General features: G+C 56.9%; 1 protein-coding gene across 4 annotated transcripts in view; it reads right to left on the bottom strand.

The window, feature by feature from the left end:
* The window catches only part of TOP2B (DNA topoisomerase II beta), a 683,650-nt gene that overhangs the window by 494,916 nt on the left and 169,221 nt on the right, over positions 1 to 19,513 (bottom strand). The window lies entirely within an intron of this gene.

Genomic DNA, 19,513 nt, shown 5'->3' with positions numbered 1-19,513 from the left:
GGAGGGGTAAGCACAGGGCCAACGATGGGTGGGCGGGAGGGGTAAGCACAGGGCCAACGATGGGTGGGCGGGAGGGGTAAGCACAGGGCCAACGATGGGTGGGCGGGAGGGGTAAGCACAGGGCCAACGAAGAGTGGGCGTGAGGGGTAAGCACAGGACCAACGAAGAGTGGGCGTGAGGGGTAAGCACAGGACCAACGAAGAGTGGGCGGGAGGGGTAAGCACAGGGCCAACGAAGGGTGGGCGGGAGGGGTAAGCACAGGGCCAACGAAGGGTGGGCGGGAGGGGTAAGCACAGGGCCAACGAAGGGTGGGCGGGAGGGGTAAGCACAGGGCCAACAAAGGGAGGGTGGGGAAGCACAGGGCCACCAAAGGGTGGGTGGGGAAGCACAGGGCCACCAAAGGGTGGGTGGGGAAGCACAGGGCCACCAAAGGGTGGGTGGGGAAGCACAGGGCCACCAAAGGGTGGGTGGGGAAGCACAGGGCCACCAAAGGGTGGGTGGGGAAGCACAGGGCCACCAAAGGGTGGGTGGGGAAGCACAGGGCCACCAAAGGGTGGGTGGGGAAGCACAGGGCCACCAAAGGGTGGGTGGGGAAGCACAGGGCCACCAAAGGGTGGGTGGGGAAGCACAGGGCCACCAAAGGGTGGGTGGGGAAGCACAGGGCCACCAAAGGGTGGGTGGGGAAGCACAGGGCCACCAAAGGGTGGGTGGGGAAGCACAGGGCCACTAAAGGGTGGGTGGGGAAGCACAGGGCCACCAAAGGGTGGGTGGGGAAGCACAGGGCCACCAAAGGGTGGGTGGGATGTGGAAGCACCAGCCCAACACACAGGGGAAGCACCGAGCCAATGCAGTGTGGTTGGGAGGGGAAGGATAGGGCAAACTTATAAGCACAGGGCTAACAAAGGGTGGGTGGGTGGGCGGGAGGGGTAAGCACCGGGCCAACAAAGGGTGGGCGGGAGGGGTAAGCACCGGGCCAACAAAGGGTGGGCGGGAGAGGGAAGCACCGGGCCAACAAAGGGGGGGCGGGAGAGGGAAGCACCGGGCCAACAAAGGGTGGGCGGGTGGGGAAGCACCGGGCCAACAAAGGGTGGGCGGGTGGGGAAGCACCGGGCCAACAAAGGGTGGGCGGGTGGGATAAAGCACCGGGCCAACAAAGGGTGGGCGGGTGGGATAAAGCACCGGGCCAACAAAGGGTGGGCGGGTGGGATAAAGCACAGGGCCAACAAAGGGTGGGCGGGTGGGATAAAGCACAGGGCCAACAAAGGGTGGGCGGGTGGGATAAAGCACAGGGCCAACAAAGGGTGGGCGGGTGGGATAAAGCACAGGGCCAACAAAGGGTGGGCGGGTGGGATAAAGCACAGGGCCAACAAAGGGTGGGCGGGTGGGATAAAGCACAGGGCCAACAAAGGGTGGGCGGGTGGGATAAAGCACAGGGCCAACAAAGGGTGGGCGGGTGGGATAAAGCACAGGGCCAACAAAGGGTGGGCGGGTGGGATAAAGCACAGGGCCAACAAAGGGTGGGTGGGTGGGATAAAGCACAGGGCCAACAAAGGGTGGGTGGGTGGGATAAAGCACAGGGCCAACAAAGGGTGGGTGGGTGGGATAAAGCACAGGGCCAACAAAGGGTGGGTGGGTGGGGAAGCACTGGGCCAACAAATTGGGGAAGCACAGGGCCAACAAAGGGTGGGTGGGTGGGGAAGCACAGGGCCAACAAAGGGTGGGTGGGTGGGTGGGGAAGCACAGGGCCAACAAAGGGTGGGTGGGTGGGTGGGGAAGCACAGGGCCAACAAAGGGTGGGTGGGTGGGTGGGGAAGCACAGGGCCAACAAAGGGTGGGTGGGTGGGTGGGGAAGCACAGGGCCAACAAAGAGTGGGTGGGTGGGTGGGGAAGCACAGGGCCCAACAAAGGGTGGGTGGGTGGGGAAGCACAGGGCCCAACAAAGGGTGGGTGGGTGGGTGGGGAAGCACAGGGCCCAACAAAGGGTGGGTGGGTGGGTGGGGAAGCACAGGGCCACCAAAGGGTGGGTGGGGAAGCACAGGGCCACCAAAGGGTGGGTGGGTGGGGAAGCACAGGGCCCAACAAAGGGTGGGTGGGTGGGGAAGCACAGGGCCCAACAAAGGGTGGGTGGGTGGGTGGGGAAGCACAGGGCCCAACAAAGGGTGGGTGGGTGGGGAAGCACAGGGCCCAACAAAGGGTGGGTGGGTGGGGAAGCACAGGGCCCAACAAAGGGTGGGTGGGTGGGGAAGCACAGGGCCCAACAAAGGGTGGGTGGGTGGGGAAGCACAGGGCCAACAAAGAGTGGGTGGGTGGGTGGGGAAGCACAGGGCCATCAAAGGGTGGGTTAAGCACAGGGCCCAACAAAGGGTGGGTGGGTGGGTGGGGAAGCACAGGGCCCAACAAAGGGTGGGTGGGGAAGCACAGGGCCAACAAAGGGTGGGTGGGTGGGGAAGCAAAGGGCCAACAAAGGGTGGGTGGGTGGGGAAGCACAGGGCCAACAAAGGGTGGGTGGGTGGGGAAGCACAGGGCCAACAAAGGGTGGGTGGGTGGGGAAGCACAGGGCCAACAAAGGGTGGGTAGATGGGTGGGGAAGCACAGGGCCAACAAAGGGTGGGTGGGTGGGTGGGGAAGCACAGGGCCAACAAAGGGTGGGTGGGTGGGTGGGGAAGCACAGGGCCAACAGTGGGTGGGTGGGTGGGTGGGTGGGGAAGCACAGGGCCAACAAAGGGTGGGTGGGTGGGTGGGGAAGCACAGGGCCAACAAAGGGTGGGTGGGGAAGCACAGGGCCAACAAAGGGTGGGTGGGTGGGGAAGCACAGGGCCAACAAAGGGTGGGTGGGTGGGTAAGCACAGGGCCAACAAAGGGTGGGTGGGTGGGTGGGGAAGCACAGGGCCAACAAAGGGTGGGTGGGTGGGTGGGGAAGCACAGGGCCAACAAAGGGTGGGTGGGTGGGTGGGTGGGGAAGCACAGGGCCAACAAAGGGTGGGTGGGTGGGTGGGTGGGGAAGCACAGGGCCAACAAAGGGTGGGTGGGTGGGTGGGTGGGGAAGCACAGGGCCAACAAAGGGTGGGTGGGTGGGTGGGTGGGGAAGCACAGGGCCACCAAAGGGTGGGTGGGGAAGCACAGGGCCACCAAAGGGTGGGTGGGATGTGGAAGCACCAGCCCAACACACAGGGGAAGCACCGAGCCAATGCAGTGTGGTTGGGAGGGGAAGGATAGGGCAAACTTATAAGCACAGGGCTAACAAAGGGTGGGTGGGTGGGCGGGAGGGGTAAGCACCGGGCCAACAAAGGGTGGGCGGGAGGGGTAAGCACCGGGCCAACAAAGGGTGGGCGGGAGGGGTAAGCACCGGGCCAACAAAGGGTGGGCGGGAGAGGGAAGCACCGGGCCAACAAAGGGGGGGCGGGTGGGGAAGCACCGGGCCAACAAAGGGTGGGCGGGTGGGGAAGCACCGGGCCAACAAAGGGTGGGCGGGTGGGGAAGCACCGGGCCAACAAAGGGTGGGCGGGTGGGATAAAGCACAGGGCCAACAAAGGGTGGGCGGGTGGGATAAAGCACAGGGCCAACAAAGGGTGGGCGGGTGGGATAAAGCACAGGGCCAACAAAGGGTGGGCGGGTGGGATAAAGCACAGGGCCAACAAAGGGTGGGCGGGTGGGATAAAGCACAGGGCCAACAAAGGGTGGGCGGGTGGGATAAAGCACAGGGCCAACAAAGGGTGGGCGGGTGGGATAAAGCACAGGGCCAACAAAGGGTGGGCGGGTGGGATAAAGCACAGGGCCAACAAAGGGTGGGTGGGTGGGATAAAGCACAGGGCCAACAAAGGGTGGGTGGGTGGGATAAAGCACAGGGCCAACAAAGGGTGGGTGGGTGGGATAAAGCACAGGGCCAACAAAGGGTGGGTGGGTGGGGAAGCACTGGGCCAACAAATTGGGGAAGCACAGGGCCAACAAAGGGTGGGTGGGTGGGGAAGCACTGGGCCAACAAAGGGTGGGTGGGTGGGTGGGGAAGCACAGGGCCAACAAAGGGTGGGTGGGTGGGTGGGGAAGCACAGGGCCAACAAAGGGTGGGTGGGTGGGTGGGGAAGCACAGGGCCAACAAAGGGTGGGTGGGTGGGTGGGTGGGGAAGCACAGGGCCAACAAAGGGTGGGTGGGTGGGTGGGGGAAGCACAGGGCCAACAAAGGGTGGGTGGGTGGGTGGGGAAGCACAGGGCCCAACAAAGGGTGGGTGGGTGGGGAAGCACAGGGCCCAACAAAGGGTGGGTGGGTGGGTGGGGAAGCACAGGGCCCAACAAAGGGTGGGTGGGTGGGTGGGGAAGCACAGGGCCACCAAAGGGTGGGTGGGGAAGCACAGGGCCACCAAAGGGTGGGTGGGGAAGCACAGGGCCACCAAAGGGTGGGTGGGTGGGGAAGCACAGGGCCCAACAAAGGGTGGGTGGGTGGGGAAGCACAGGGCCCAACAAAGGGTGGGTGGGTGGGGAAGCACAGGGCCCAACAAAGGGTGGGTGGGTGGGGAAGCACAGGGCCCAACAAAGGGTGGGTGGGTGGGGAAGCACAGGGCCCAACAAAGGGTGGGTGGGTGGGGAAGCACAGGGCCAACAAAGAGTGGGTGGGTGGGTGGGGAAGCACAGGGCCAACAAAGAGTGGGTGGGTGGGTGGGGAAGAACAGGGCCATGAAAGGGTGGGTTAAGCACAGGGCCCAACAAAGGGTGGGTGGGTGGGTGGGGAAGCACAGGGCCCAACAAAGGGTGGGTGGGGAAGCACAGGGCCAACAAAGGGTGGGTGGGTGGGGAAGCACAGGGCCAACAAAGGGTGGGTGGGTGGGGAAGCACAGGGCCAACAAAGGGTGGGTAGATGGGTGGGGAAGCACAGGGCCAACAAAGGGTGGGTGGGTGGGTGGGGAAGCACAGGGCCAACAAAGGGTGGGTGGGTGGGTGGGGAAGCACAGGGCCAACAAAGGGTGGGTGGGTGGGTGGGGAAGCACAGGGCCAACAGTGGGTGGGTGGGTGGGTGGGTGGGTGGGGAAGCACAGGGCCAACAAAGGGTGGGTGGGTGGGTGGGGAAGCACAGGGCCAACAAAGGGTGGGTGGGGAAGCACAGGGCCAACAAAGGGTGGGTGGGTGGGGAAGCACAGGGCCAACAAAGGGTGGGTGGGTGGGTGGGGAAGCACAGGGCCAACAAAGGGTGGGTGGGTGGGTGGGGAAGCACAGGGCCAACAAAGGGTGGGTGGGTGGGTGGGGAAGCACAGGGCCAACAAAGGGTGGGTGGGTGGGTGGGTGGGGAAGCACAGGGCCAACAAAGGGTGGGTGGGTGGGTGGGTGGGGAAGCACAGGGCCAACAAAGGGTGGGTGGGTGGGTGGGTGGGGAAGCACAGGGCCAACAAAGGGTGGGTGGGTGGGTGGGTGGGGAAGCACAGGGCCAACAAAGGGTGGGTGGGTGGGGAAGCACAGGGCCAACAAAGGGTGGGTGGGTGGGTGGGTGGGGAAGCACAGGGCCAACAAAGGGTGGGTGGGTGGGTGGGGAAGCACAGCGCCAACAAAGGGTGGGTGGGTGGGTGGGGAAGCACAGGGCCAACAAAGGGTGGGTGGGTGGGTGGGGAAGCACAGGGCCAACAAAGGGTGGGTGGGGAAGCACAGGCCAACAAAGGGTGGGTGGGTGGGTGGGGAAGCACAGGGCCAACAAAGGGTGGGTGGGTGGGTGGGGAAGCACAGGGCCAACAAAGGGTGGGTGGGTGGGTGGGGAAGCACAGGGCCAACAAAGGGTGGGTGGGTGGGTGGGTGGGGAAGCACAGGGCCAACAAAGGGTGGGTGGGTGGGTGGGTGGGTGGGGAAGCACAGGGCCAACAAAGGGAGCACAGGGCCAACAAAGGGTGGGTGGGTGGGGAAGTACAGGGCCAACAAAGGGTGGGTGGGGGGGGGAAGCACAGGGCCAACAAAGGGTGGGTGGGGGGGGGAAGCACAGGGCCAACAAAGGGTGGGTTCAGCACAGGGCCCAGCAAAGGGCGGGTGGGTGGGTGGGGAAGCACAGGGCCCAACAAAGGGTGGGTGGATGGGTGGTGAAGCACAGGGCCAGTAAAGGGTGGGTGGGTGGGGAAGCACAGGGCCAACAAAGGGTTGGGGGGGAAGCACAGGGCCAACAAAGGGTAGGTGGGGGGGGAAGCACAGGGCCATCAAAGGGTGGGTTAAGCACAGGGCCCAACAAAGGGTGGGTGGGTGGGGGGGGGAAGCACAGGGCCAACAAAGGGTGGGTGGGTGGGGGGGGGGAGAAGCACAGGGCCAACAAAGGGTGGGTGGGTGGGGGGGGGGGGGAGAAGCACAGGGCCAACAAAGGGTGGGTGGGTGGGGTGGGGGAGCACAGGGCCAACAAAGGGTGGGTGGGTGGGGTGGGGAAGCACAGGGCCAACAAAGGGTGGGTGGGTGGGGGGAAGCACAGGGCCAACAAAGGGTGGGTGGGTGGGGGGGAAGCACAGGGCCAACAAAGGGTGGGTGGGTGGGGGGGAAGCACAGGGCCAACAAAGGGTGGGTGGGTGGGGGGGGAAGCACAGGGCCAACAAAGGGTGGGTGGGTGGGGGGGAAGCACAGGGCCATCAAAGGGTGGGTTGGGGGGAAGCACAGGGCCATCAAAGGGTGGGTTAAGCACAGGGCCCAACAAAGGGTGGGTGGGTGGGGAAGCACAGGGCCCAACAAAGGGTGGGTGGGTGGGGAAGCACAGGGCCCAACAAAGGGTGGGTGGGTGGGTGGGTGGGAAATCGCAGGGCCCAACAAAGGGTGGGTGGGTGGGTGGGTGGGGAAGCGCAGGGCCCAACAAAGGGTGGGTGGGTGGGGAAGCGCAGGGCCCAACAAAGGGTGGGTGGGTAAGGAGTAAAGCGCAGGGCCCAACAAAGGGTGGGTGGGTGGGGAAGCGCAGGGCCCAACAAAGGGTGGGTGGGTGGGGAAGCGCAGGGCCCAACAAAGGGTGGGTGGGTGGGGAAGCGCAGGGCCCAACAAAGGGTGGGTGGGTACGAAGTGAAGCGCAGGGCCCAACAAAGGGTGGGTGGGTGGGGAAGCGCATGGCCCACAAAGGGTGGGTGTGTGGGTGGGGAGGCGCAGGGCCAACAAAGGGTGGGTGGGTGGGTGTTTGGGGAAGCGCAGGGCCAACAAAGGGTGGGTGGGTGGGTGGGGAAGCGCAGGGCCAACAAAGGGTGGGTGGGTGGGTGGGGAAGCGCAGGGCCAACAAAGGGTGGGTGGGTGGGTGGGGAAGCGCAGGGCCAACAAAGGGTGGGTGGGTGGGTGGGGAAGCGCAGGGCCAACAAAGGGTGGGTGGGTGGATGGGGAAGCGCAGGGCCAACAAAGGGTGGGTGGGTGGGTGGGTGGATGGGGAAGCGCAGGGCCAACAAAGGGTGGGTGGGTGGGTGGGTGGGTGGGTGGGGAAGCGCAGGGCCAACAAAGGGTGGGTGGGTGGGTGGGGAAGCACAGGGCCAACAAAGGGTGGGTGGGTGGGTGGGTGGGGAAGCACAGGGCCAACAAAGGGTGGGTGGGTGGGTGGGGAAGCACAGGGCCAACAAAGGGTGGGTGGGTGGGGAAGCACAGGGCCAACAAAGGGTGGGTGGGTGGGTGGGGAAGCACAGGGCCAACAAAGGGTGGGTGGGTGGGTGGGGAAGCACAGGGCCAACAAAGGGTGGGTGGGTGGGTGGGGAAGCACAGGGCCAACAAAGGGTGGGTGGGTGGGTGGGGAAGCACAGGGCCAACAAAGGGTGGGTGGGTGGGTGGGGAAGCACAGGGCCAACAAAGGGTGGGTGGGTGGGTGGGGAAGCACAGGGCCAACAAAGGGTGGGTGGGTGGGTGGGGAAGCACAGGGCCCAACAAAGGGTGGGTGGGTGGGTGGGGAAGCACAGGGCCCAACAAAGGGTGGGTGGGTGGGTGGGGAAGCACAGGGCAAACAAAGGGTGGGTGGGTGGGGAAGCACAGGGCCAACAAAGGGTGGGTGGGTGGGTAAGCACAGGGCCAACAAAGGGTGGGTGGGTGGGTGGGAAAGCACAGGGCCAACAAAGGGTGGGTGGGTGGGTGGGTGGGAAAGCACAGGGCCAACAAAGGGTGGGTGGGTGGGTGGGAAAGCACAGGGCCAACAAAGGGTGGGTGGGTGGGTGGGAAAGCACAGGGCCAACAAAGGGTGGGTGGGTGGGTGGGAAAGCACAGGGCCAACAATTGGGAAAGCACAGGGCCAACAAAGGGTGATTGGGTGGGAAAGCACAGGGCCAACAAAGGGTGGGTGGGTGGGTGGGGAAGCACAGGGCCAACAAAGGGTGGGTGGGTGGGGAAGCACAGGGCCAACAAAGGGTGGGTGGGTGGGTGGGGAAGCACAGGGCCAACAAAGGGTGGGTGGGTGGGTGGGGAAGCACAGGGCAAACAAAGGGTGGGTGGGTGGGTGGGGAAGCACAGGGCAAACAAAGGGTGGGTGGGTGGGGAAGCACAGGGCAAACAAAGGGTGGGTGGGTGGGTGGGGAAGCACTGGGGAAGCACAGGGCAAACAAAGGGTGGGTGGGGAAGCACAGGGCAAACAAAGGGTGGGTGGGTGGGGAAGCACAGGGCAAACAAAGGGTGGGTGGGTGGGGAAGCACAGGGCCAACAAAGGGTGGGTGGGTGGGGAAGCACAGGGCCAACAAAGGGTGGGTGGGGAAGCACAGGGCCAACAAAGGGTGGGTGGGTGGGTGGGGAAGCACAGGGCCAACAAAGGGTGGGTGGGGAAGCACAGGGCCAACAAAGGGTGGGTGGGTGGGTGGGGAAGCACAGGGTCAAGGCTTAAAGCACAGGGTCAAGGCAGGGTGGGTGGGAGGGAAAGCACAGGGTCAGGGTGGGTGGGAGGGGAAGCACAGGGTCAAGGCTTAAAGCCCAGGGTCAAGGCATAGGGAAAGCCCAGGGTTAAGGCAGGGTGAGTGGGAAGGGAAGCACAGGGTCAAGGCAGGGTGGGTGGGAGGGGAAGCACAGGGTCAAGGCAGGGTGGGTGGGAGGGGAAGCACAGGGTCAAGGCAGGGTGGGTGGGAGGGGAAGCACAGGGTCAAGGCTTAAAGCACAGGTTCAAGGCAGGGAGGGAGGGAAAGGACAGGGTCAAGGCAGGGTGGGTGGGAAGGGAAAGCACAGGGTCAAGGCAGGGTGGGTGGGAAGGGAAAGCACAGGGTCATGGCAGGGTGGGTGGGAGGGGAAGCACAGGGTCAAGGCAGGGTGGGTGGGAGGGGAAGCACAGGGTCAAGGCAGGGTGGGCGGGAGGGGAAGCACAGGGTCAAGGCAGGGTGGGTGGGAGGGGAAGCAGGGTGGGCATGGAGTACAGAGGCAACTAAAGTACTAAGATATCAGCTGTGATTGTAAGTAGATCACACTACACCACTTCTAGAAAGATAATACAAAGTTGGAGAAGAGACTGGAGAGAAAATGGGGTTTCAATAGGGCGGAAAATATTTATTTGTTGGTGCAGTTTTCAGTGCTGTTATAAGTCTTACTTCTTCAAGGTTGCAAAGCCAGTCTTAAAGATTGCAATACTTCTTTAAATAATAAAAACCTGAAATTTAAAACAAATTCTCAGAAGGAAAAATAACTTGTTTTCTCAGATCAGTTATCTCATACAAAAACCTTGAGGAAACTAGCCTGGAAATATCAACAAGCACTGGCGTTGCCAATAGGTCTCGCATTAGGAAAGATTGAGCTATTGGTATAGTAAATGACAATTATTTTTTTTAATATGTGTTTGCATTGAAAATATATAAATTAATGGCATTGCTATTTACAAAGCCAATAGCTTACACTTTCCTAATGCGAGTCCTATTGGCTATGGGAATGCTTGTTGTTAGCCAGCAAGGACAGTGCTGTTGTGGTGCTGAGTGATGCTGTTATGGTGCTCAGTGATGTGGTGGTGTCCGTGAGTGATGAGGTGGTGTCCGTGAGTGATGAGGTGGTGTCCGTGAGTGATGAGGTGGTGTCCGTGAGTGATGAGGTGGTGTCCCAGAGTGGTGTGGTGGTGTCCCTGAGTGGTGTGGTGGTGTCCCTGAGTGGTGTGGTGGTATCCCTGATTGATTTTGTGTTGTACATCAGTGATGTGGTGGTGTCCCAGAGTGGTGTGGTGGTGTCCCCAAGTGGTGTGGTGGTGTCCCCGAGTGGTGTGGTGGTGTCCCCGAGTGGTGTGGTGGTGTCCCCGAGTGGTGTGGTGGTGTCCCCGAGTGGTGTGGTGGTGTCCCCGAGTGGTGTGGTGGTGTCCCCGAGTGGTGTGGTGGTGTCCCTGAGTGGTGCGGTGGTGTCCCTGAGTGGTGCGGTGGTGTCCCTGAGTGGTGCGGTGGTGTCCCTGAGACACACAGGTGGGGGGAGGGCAGCCGATCCGGGCTGACTCACCGGCGGACTAAATTTACACTAAATATTAGTGTATTGGGAAGAAAACTGTTTTTATTAAATATTTGTCAAATAAGATAGCATCGTTATTAGGAGCACCGCCAGTGCGGGAGGAACATTCTATTTACAATGAATCGGCTCTACGGCAGGTGTAGTATTGGCAATGAAACGTAGTGTTCCTTGATGCGCGGAGGGGGGTTGTAAGATACTGCAGGAGTCTGCAGGGGGGGCGCCGTGAGCTGGAGGTCTTGCGGGGGTGAGCGAGGGCTGAGGGGAAGGGTTATGACTGAGTCTGGGTAGTTAGAGGGGGAGCTGGGTAGTTTCCTAGGGTTATAGTGCGATGGCATCTGGTGTTTTGAAGGGTCCATGAAGAAACGGCGGAGTTCTGTGGTGGTCGGGATGAGGGGATGTGGCGGACAGTAAGGGGGTCTGCAAGGACCGGAGGAGAGGGCGAGTAGCCCGGGACGAGAGAGCTGCAACGCGAGGATGTGGATGCCGGGGGGGGGGGGGGGGGGGGGGGGGGGGGTTGGTGGGAGTCTGCGATGATCAGGAGCGGGGGAGGGGGGTCCTGGGGGCTTTGATGTGAGAGATAAATTAGGGGCGGGGTGGACTCTGGCAGGGGAGGGAACATGGCCTGGAGAGAGGCCGAAGGGAAGTCGGATGGGGGCGGGAGTGCAATTAACATGGTGTAAACGGTCCGAATTCAACGTAATGTGGGGGCTCTGTGGTCTCTGTTCCTCACAGAGTCTGGGTAGTTAGAGGGGGAGCTGGGTAGTTTCCTAGGGTTATAGTGCGATGGCATCTGGTGTTTTGAAGGGTCCATGAAGAAACGGCGGAGTTCTGTGGTGGGCGGGATGAGGGGATGTGGCGGACAGTAAGGGGGTCTGCAAGGACCGAAGGAGAGGGCGAGCAGCCCGGGACGAGAGAGCTGCAAGGCGAGGATGTGGATGACGGGGGGGGGGGGGGGGTTGGTGGGAGTCTGCGATGATCAGGAGCGGGGGAGGGCGTGAGGCTGTGGGGAAAAAGCCATAATTGAATGTTCTGTGAACGTGCATGGGTGAGAAAGTGAGATCTGCCCTCTGTGACTGAAGCCTGCTGTTTGGAGGTAGGGAGGGAGGGCGCGCGGGGAGGCTGAGAGATACCGGAAGAACAAATACATGATTGGAGAAAAGGAGGGAGGAGAGCACGACGAAGAAAACAACAGACATCACGAGAGAAGAGAAAGTGGGGAAGACTGAGGAAAAATTGAACTAGGGACGGACAGCCACAAGCTGCGAGGTCTCCGGCTCTGTCACTGCCCTTCTGCTACGACGAATGTTGCCATACCATGCTCTCAGGGCGGAACTGAAGTGCATGGCTGTGGTTTTAAGATACTGCAGGAGTCTGCAGGGGGGGCGCCGTGAGCTGGAGGTCTTGCGGGGGTGAGCGAGGGCTGAGGGGAAGGGTTATGACTGAGTCTGGGTAGTTAGAGGGGGAGCTGGGTAGTTTCCTAGGGTTATAGTGCGATGGCATCTGGTGTTTTGAAGGGTCCATGAAGAAACGGCGGAGTTCTGTGGTGGTCGGGATGAGGGGATGTGGCGGACAGTAAGGGGGTCTGCAAGGACCGAAGGAGAGGGCGAGCAGCCCGGGACGAGAGAGCTGCAACGCGAGGATGTGGATGCGGGGGGGGGGGTTGGTGGGAGTCTGCGATGATCAGGAGCGGGGGAGGGGGTCCTGGGGGCTTTGATGTGAGAGATAAATTATGGGCGGGGTGGACTCTGGCAGGGGAGGGAACATGGCCTGGAGAGAGGCCGAAGGGAAGCCGGATGGGGGCGGGAGTGCAATTAACATGGTGTAAACGGTCCGAATTCAACGTAATGTGGGGGCTCTGTGGTCTCTGTTCCTCACAGAGTCTGGGTAGTTAGAGGGGGAGCTGGGTAGTTTCCTAGGGTTATAGTGCGATGGCATCTGGTGTTTTGAAGGGTCCATGAAGAAACGGCGGAGTTCTGTGGTGGGCGGGATGAGGGGATGTGGCGGACAGTAAGGGGGTCTGCAAGGACCGAAGGAGAGGGCGAGCAGCCCGGGACGAGAGAGCTGCAACGCGAGGATGTGGATGACGGGGGGGGGGGGGTTGGTGGGAGTCTGCGATGATCAGGAGCGGGGGAGGGGGTGAGGCTGTGGGGAAAAAGCCATAATTGAATGTTCTGTGAACGTGCATGGGTGAGAAAGTGAGATCTGCCCTCTGTGACTGAAGCCTGCTGTTTGGAGGTAGGGAGGGAGGGCGCGCGGGGAGGCTGAGAGATACCGGAAGAACAAATACATGATTGGAGAAAAGGAGGGAGGAGAGCACGACGAAGAAAACAACAGACATCACGAGAGAGAAAAAGTGGGGAAGACTGAGGAAAAATTGAACCAGGGACGGACCGCCACAAGCTGCGAGGTCTCCGGCTCTGTCACTGCCCTTCTGCTACGACGAATGTTGCCATACCATGCTCTCAGGGCGGAACTGAAGTGCATGGCTGTGGTTTTAATATACTGCAGGAGTCTGCAGGGGGGGCGCCGTGAGCTGGAGGTCTTGCGGGGGTGAGCGAGGGCTGAGGGGAAGGGTTATGACTGAGTCTGGGTAGTTAGAGGGGGAGCTGGGTAGTTTCCTAGGGTTATAGTGCGATGGCATCTGGTGTTTTGAAGGGTCCATGAAGAAACGGCGGAGTTGTGTGGTGGTCGGGATGAGGGGATGTGGCGGACAGTAAGGGGGTCTGCAAGGACCGAAGGAGAGGGCGAGCAGCCCGGGACGAGAGAGCTGCAACGCGAGGATGTGGATGCGGGGGGGGGGGGGTTGGTGGGAGTCTGCGATGATCAGGAGCGGGGGAGGGGGTCCTGGGGGCTTTGATGTGAGAGATAAATTAGGGGCGGGGTGGACTCTGGCAGGGGAGGGAACATGGCCTGGAGAGAGGCCGAAGGGAAGCCGGATGGGGGCGGGAGTGCAATTAACATGGTGTAAACGGTCCGAATTCAACGTAATGTGGGGGCTCTGTGGTCTCTGTTCCTCACAGAGTCTGGGTAGTTAGAGGGGGAGCTGGGTAGTTTCCTAGGGTTATAGTGCGATGGCATCTGGTGTTTTGAAGGGTCCATGAAGAAACGGCGGAGTTCTGTGGTGGGCGGGATGAGGGGATGTGGCGGACAGTAAGGGGGTCTGCAAGGACCGAAGGAGAGGGCGAGCAGCCCGGGACGAGAGAGCTGCAACGCGAGGATGTGGATGACGGGGGGGGGGGGGGGTTGGTGGGAGTCTGCGATGATCAGGAGCGGGGGAGGGGGTGAGGCTGTGGGGGAAAAGCCATAATTGAATGTTCTGTGAACGTGCATGGGTGAGAAAGTGAGATCTGCCCTCTGTGACTGAAGCCTGCTGTTTGGAGGTAGGGAGGGAGGGCGCGCGGGGAGGCTGAGAGATACCGGAAGAACAAATACATGATTGGAGAAAAGGAGGGAGGAGAGCACAACGAAGAAAACAACAGACATCACGAGAGAGAAAAAGTGGGGAAGACTGAGGAAAAATTGAACCAGGGACGGACCGCCACAAGCTGCGAGGTCTCCGGCTCTGTCACTGCCCTTCTGCTACGACGAATGTTGCCATACCATGCTCTCAGGGCGGAACTGAAGTGCATGGCTGTGATTGCGTGGAGAGAGAGGGGAGGTGCTGGTGTGGGAGGGGGAGGCGGAACTGAAGTGCATGCCTGTGATTGCGTGGAGAGAGAGGGGAGGTGTGGGAGGGGCTTGCATGCGGATTGGGAGAGAAGCCTGATGGGGGCTGGAGAGCCTGGTGGGTGGGCGTGAATGAGGGGAGGACTGGGCTGGGCTTGCATGCGGATTGGGAGAGGAGCCTGATGGGGGCGGGAGAGCCTGGTGGGTGGGCGTGAATGAGGGGAGGACTGGGCTGGGCTTGCATGCGATGCGCGTGCATGTTGACGGGCACTGCATGAAAACCGCGGGCTGAAAGCCCTTTGGTTTGACGAGAAAATAGCCGACTTGAATTCTCCCCATTTCCCATTCCTGCGGAATGGTAAAGGCTCGACCTAAAAACTAACTAAAACAAGTAAAAGGGGGCGGTCTCATGCCGATTAAATTAAAATCACACAACCTTACAAAAGGAGTATGGTAAATGGGTACAGATGTAATGGATTAACAGATGGGAGGTGGTGTGGTGGTCTCCCAACAAAAATTAAAAAGATAAATCAATATAAAAACACATGCATTATTTTTTAGGTAAACATTTCTTTGTAAATGTTCCTTTAAGAAGAATTACCACATAAGTTCCACTGAAAGGTAAGGGGAGCAAGAAAGAAGGGAAAGCAAGAAAGTAAAGAGAAGAAAGCAAAGAAAAAAGCAAGAAAAAGGTAAGCAAAAAATGTAAACATACTATGAACACTTCTAGAAGAGTAGCAGTTGTTGCTGAATGCATAAACATATACAGATCTCAAATTCACTACTTTCTGGGGAAGCTGGCAATTTGATGAGGACAACATTTTCCATTTAAGACAATCTAAGGCAGCTATCTTACAACATTAGGCTTCTTGTGGGGGCAATATCAATGAAAGATCTAGTTAGTCATCTCGCCAACTCTGTAAAGTAAACTGTGTGATCATAACATCCCACCACTACTTGACTCTTTTTAAGGATCTCTAAAGATGGGGCAGGCTGAAGACCTCATGGTTATGGAGAGTACCAAGTATAAAAATAGCTTTTTTGCCCAAGTTTCTTTATGTTGCACAGACACTTCCCCTATGGATCACTTCAGAGGTTTCAAAAACTATTCTGAAGAAATTACTAGTTGGTTTGAACAATGGTAAGCAGAGAATAACCAGGGCCAAGCTGTACAAACGTGTGTAGATTTGGGGGGGGGGGGGTCGTATGGAATTTTAGCTACGGCATATGGGATTTCCAAATATAGTATTACCTCCCATACACCGAGCCATGGGAAGATTTTCCACCATCTCCCTGAACCATGTGCTGTGGATTAAGCATAAGGACCTTCCTAACATATCACCAATTCATTTCATGAATACCCTGTTGAAACACTGTGGGATAAACTCACGAGGAAATTCAGGATGGTCACATTTCCCTCCCCTTTGCCCCTATTAACCCAGATTTTAGACCAGGCTTAGAAGACATATGCTTTGAGGGTTGACGGGGTGCGGTGAGGGGGATTTGGGGATGTTCACCCCCTGTTAGGGGAACTCTATCAAGGGGTATAAGTTTGATAGCCCATCCTCTAAGCAACTTTCATCCTGACAATCTCCGATTAATTCACTTACTTTGCTCCTCCAGTGGGCAAGAAACAGAAATACAAAAGTAGAAGGAAGTTCGTGAGGGGGTAATACTACCCTACCCTCGCAGGAAAACTTACTAACCCAGATCTCCACCAAGAAAAGACTCAACCCGCACACAAAAACATAATGACTAACAAACGTGGGCACAAGATTCGGAGACAACCATATAAGAGGAAGCCTGGATATACATTTGGTTGGGGTATAGAAAACATCCATCTATCTTCAACATAAAACCAACGCTTACTAATCAATTGCTAGGTGTTATTTCACACAGGCACGTCTTCAGGCTATGTTTGGAACTTCCGATGCGTGTTGGAGGGGCTGGGGCAAAAGAGGCATCTATATGCATACGTGGTGGTCCTACCAATTGATAACACGATTTGGTAAGAGGTCCTTCAAAAGATCTGAAATGTACGCAATGCAACATTGCCATTGTGCGCTTTGATTAGTTCATTGGGGGATTCAGGGGATGATGGGGACTACACCTAAATGTAACTTTTTTAACCACTTTCTCATGGCGGCACAAATTACTATCACTCAGACCTAGAAAAGGCCTCTCGTTTCTGGAATCTCACTTTGGTGGACTAAAGTATACAAAGGAGAGACTTTTTGCCATAATGTCTGATAAGACATTCAAGTGTGATAAAATATGGTTGCCTTATAAGAAATATGTTAACAGGGAAAGACAGCTGTCAGTCCTCAGAAAGCCAGACACTCTTCGTAGCTCTTGAATAGTGAGGGATGAGGATGAAAATGTTACAACTCATAGTTGAGAGTGCTTCAGCAGGATGCTAGGAGTACCTACGAATCCCTACACAGTTGATACTCTGGTTTTTGCCCTGCTGTGTCATCTTATGAAAGCTCAAGCTCACTGTCCTGGATTTCAAAGCTTATTTTAACTTAAAAAAAAAAAAAAAATCTAAGACAATTCTATGCTTGACAATGAGACACCTTAACGCAGTCAACAATTATACAAATTAACAACTGGCCTGCAAGGAGAAATAACTTACATGTCAATTTAGTATATATATTTGGTTTCTCAAGTTGAAACCAAATCACTATATTAAACTGACTTATAACATGTGCAAAAGTTCGAAGTCAGGAATTTACCACTGCTCTAGAAAAGAGGGGGGAAAATTACAAGATTATCTTTCTTAACCATTTCGACTATTCTCAAGGTATCTAGAATAGAAACTCTAATCAGTAATTTAAAATGCTCACATAAAACCTTTTACCTTTTATGGTTTAAGGGAGATGTAAAGATGGAATACTTAAGAAATTCAATCACCGGCCAAACTAGTATACTGGAGTACCAAATTTTCTTTTATTTCATTAAGTTGGTCGTAGCATTTTTGTTTTTTAACAGAACCTGAAATGTGTGTATTTCTTGCTCTATAGCACTCCTTTCAGCCAAATAAGATTCTGTGCAACCCATAATATCGCCTAAATACAATAACTTTAAACAGATTGTCCCGATGGTCAACGATAAACAATTAACTCATCATGAAATCCTCCTTTGGGCCTGGCTAGGTAGGGACAGTTGCAAAAATCCACAATACACCCATGAACCACGAGATTCTGGATGAAACAAAGGCAAACGCGGATAGAAAACAGCAAACGGGGGCAGAATATCAACAAGCATTTACAATGCAATGGTTTCGCCTTTTGAAAAGTTTGAGCTATTGGCATTGTGGGAGGGGGGTGCGGGAACGGGCACACGGACAGCGGGAGGGGGATAGAATGGTGTGGGTGAGGGATAAAGAAGGAGGCAAGAAGGAGGCAAGAAGGAAAGAAGAACAGAAAGGATGGGTCGGGGCATAGGAATGAAGGAAGAGATGTTGGAAGATCAATGGAGGGGCGCATTTAATGCGGCCTTCGTAATTGTTTGTTCATGGGATGATGCCCCAGAGTAACACTAAATGTTAAACTACCACATCAAAAAAAGACGGCACCAGCTTCTACCCCCGAATCCGGCATCCCATTTCAGATTGGGGTCTGCGCTGACACACAGACTGCCGGACTTCTTAGAGTGGGTCTTGCGCCACATGCGGTTCCGAAAGACACAACAGCGAAGCGATGACCCGGGCAGGAGACAACTTTCAGGTGACAAGTCCCAGACACACTCCTTTCCTGCAGAGAAACCAGTCATTCGTCACTGAGCAGGGCACAAATACTCGGGTGACCGCCGGTGGTCCATATTTCAACCTCGTCTTTCAGTCCCACACAACCTGCACTGAGCACGCGGACACAAGAAACGCGTGTGCACTAACTTAGGCATGCTATAGAGTATTACGGGAGCCCTTGGCTCTGGCAAGGAGTCTCGAAAATACACTTTCCCCAGATATCGAAAGCCTGTTAGAACATTAAAGTCTGGTCCATTAATCTGTGCTACCTACAAAGAAGCCCCGCTGCAGCCATCAGCGTCTTCCTAGTCCAGACTGCAGTGCAGGTGAAAGGCACGGTAATGGAGGCCCTGCTAAACATAGTAGTCATTCCGCCAGTATTTCCGTTGGCCTAAAAATTAACACTGCACAAAATACGAGGACTAGTTGCACGCCAATGAACTTTAAACAAGGAAAGGCACGGACAGCAAGAGGGGGGCGGGAAAGGCACAGACAGCGGGAGGGGGGCGGGAAAGGCACAGACAGTGGGAGGGGGGCGGGAAAGGAACAGACAGCGGGAGGGGGGGCGGGAAAGGCACAGACAGCGGGAGGGGGGGCGGGAAAGGCACAGACAGCGGGAGGGGGGGCGGGAAAGGCACGGACAGCGGGAGGGGGGGCGGCGGGAACAGCCAGCACTCACCTGGACTTCCTCCGGCGGCGGTCGGCCGCAGAATGACCAAAAGAAACCTGGACGAACAAAAAAAAGAAACCCCGCCCACCGCCGCACTGACGTGATAAAAGGGGCTGGATGAGAAAAATCTCAGGAACGCCCACGAGTCGCCTCGCAGAATGACGAACGCCTCTCTCTTTCAATGGCTAGCCTCCATTTATGGAGCTAGCCAATGGAACAGAGAGGCGGGGCTTTTGTCCATACTGGTAAACAAAAGTTTTCGGCTGCGCGAAACGCTGCTTGCGCAGCTGTTCGCTAGGCGAAATCTAAAAACTGAATCCCTCTATGAAAAATTCCTTAGGAAGCACTCATCTGTTCTTTGTACAGCAGCCAGTCCCATAATTGTCAGAGAGAACACACTCAAAATTAGCTCTGCTCAATTCCAGATACCAGACTGTTTTCTGGAGCATTCAGAATCATTCAAGAGCATCAAAAGAAAAAAAACTGAATGAGTCACTTCTTGTGTTTTGTACACCCATTGTGCCTTCCACTGAAACTAAAGTAGTTGATTTTCTTAAAACGTATAACTTGTGAATCATATTTCAGTGCGGTTGAGGAGTTAACAGGACAACATAAGCATAACCGGACTTTTTGAAACCAATCTGCACTAAACATCCTGACTGAATGATGAATCTTTCTAGAATAAGTATCTAGAAAATCATGCTTGCACGCAGAAGGGGGCGAGTTCTCCCCCCCCTTCCGATCCGCGGCCACCGAAATCATCTGCAGCGTTCCCCAAGGATCCTCACTCAGCCCAACACTCTTCAACATCTACATGAGCCCCCTCGCCACCATTGCACGAAAACACGACATCAACATCATCTCCTACCAGGTTTATCAGCTAAAGGCTTATTCAAGGGGAAGTTAAATGGAACAGAATTGGAGCTAGATATTTGTCTTAAAGCAAAGCTTTATTTGCTTAAAGTGATCTTACTATTTTTTCCTATAAACAATGGGTAGATTAAGCGTTCAAACTTGGAATGGTGGAAGACAAAGACGTTTGGCTGAGCTATTGAAACTAAATCCTGTTG

This window comes from Lissotriton vulgaris, chromosome 10 (genome assembly GCF_964263255.1).
Source record: "Lissotriton vulgaris chromosome 10, aLisVul1.2, whole genome shotgun sequence".
NCBI classification, from domain to species: domain Eukaryota; kingdom Metazoa; phylum Chordata; class Amphibia; order Caudata; family Salamandridae; genus Lissotriton; species Lissotriton vulgaris.
The sequence above is the reverse complement of the archived record's forward strand: the minus strand, read 5'-3'. Positions and strand labels throughout refer to the sequence as shown.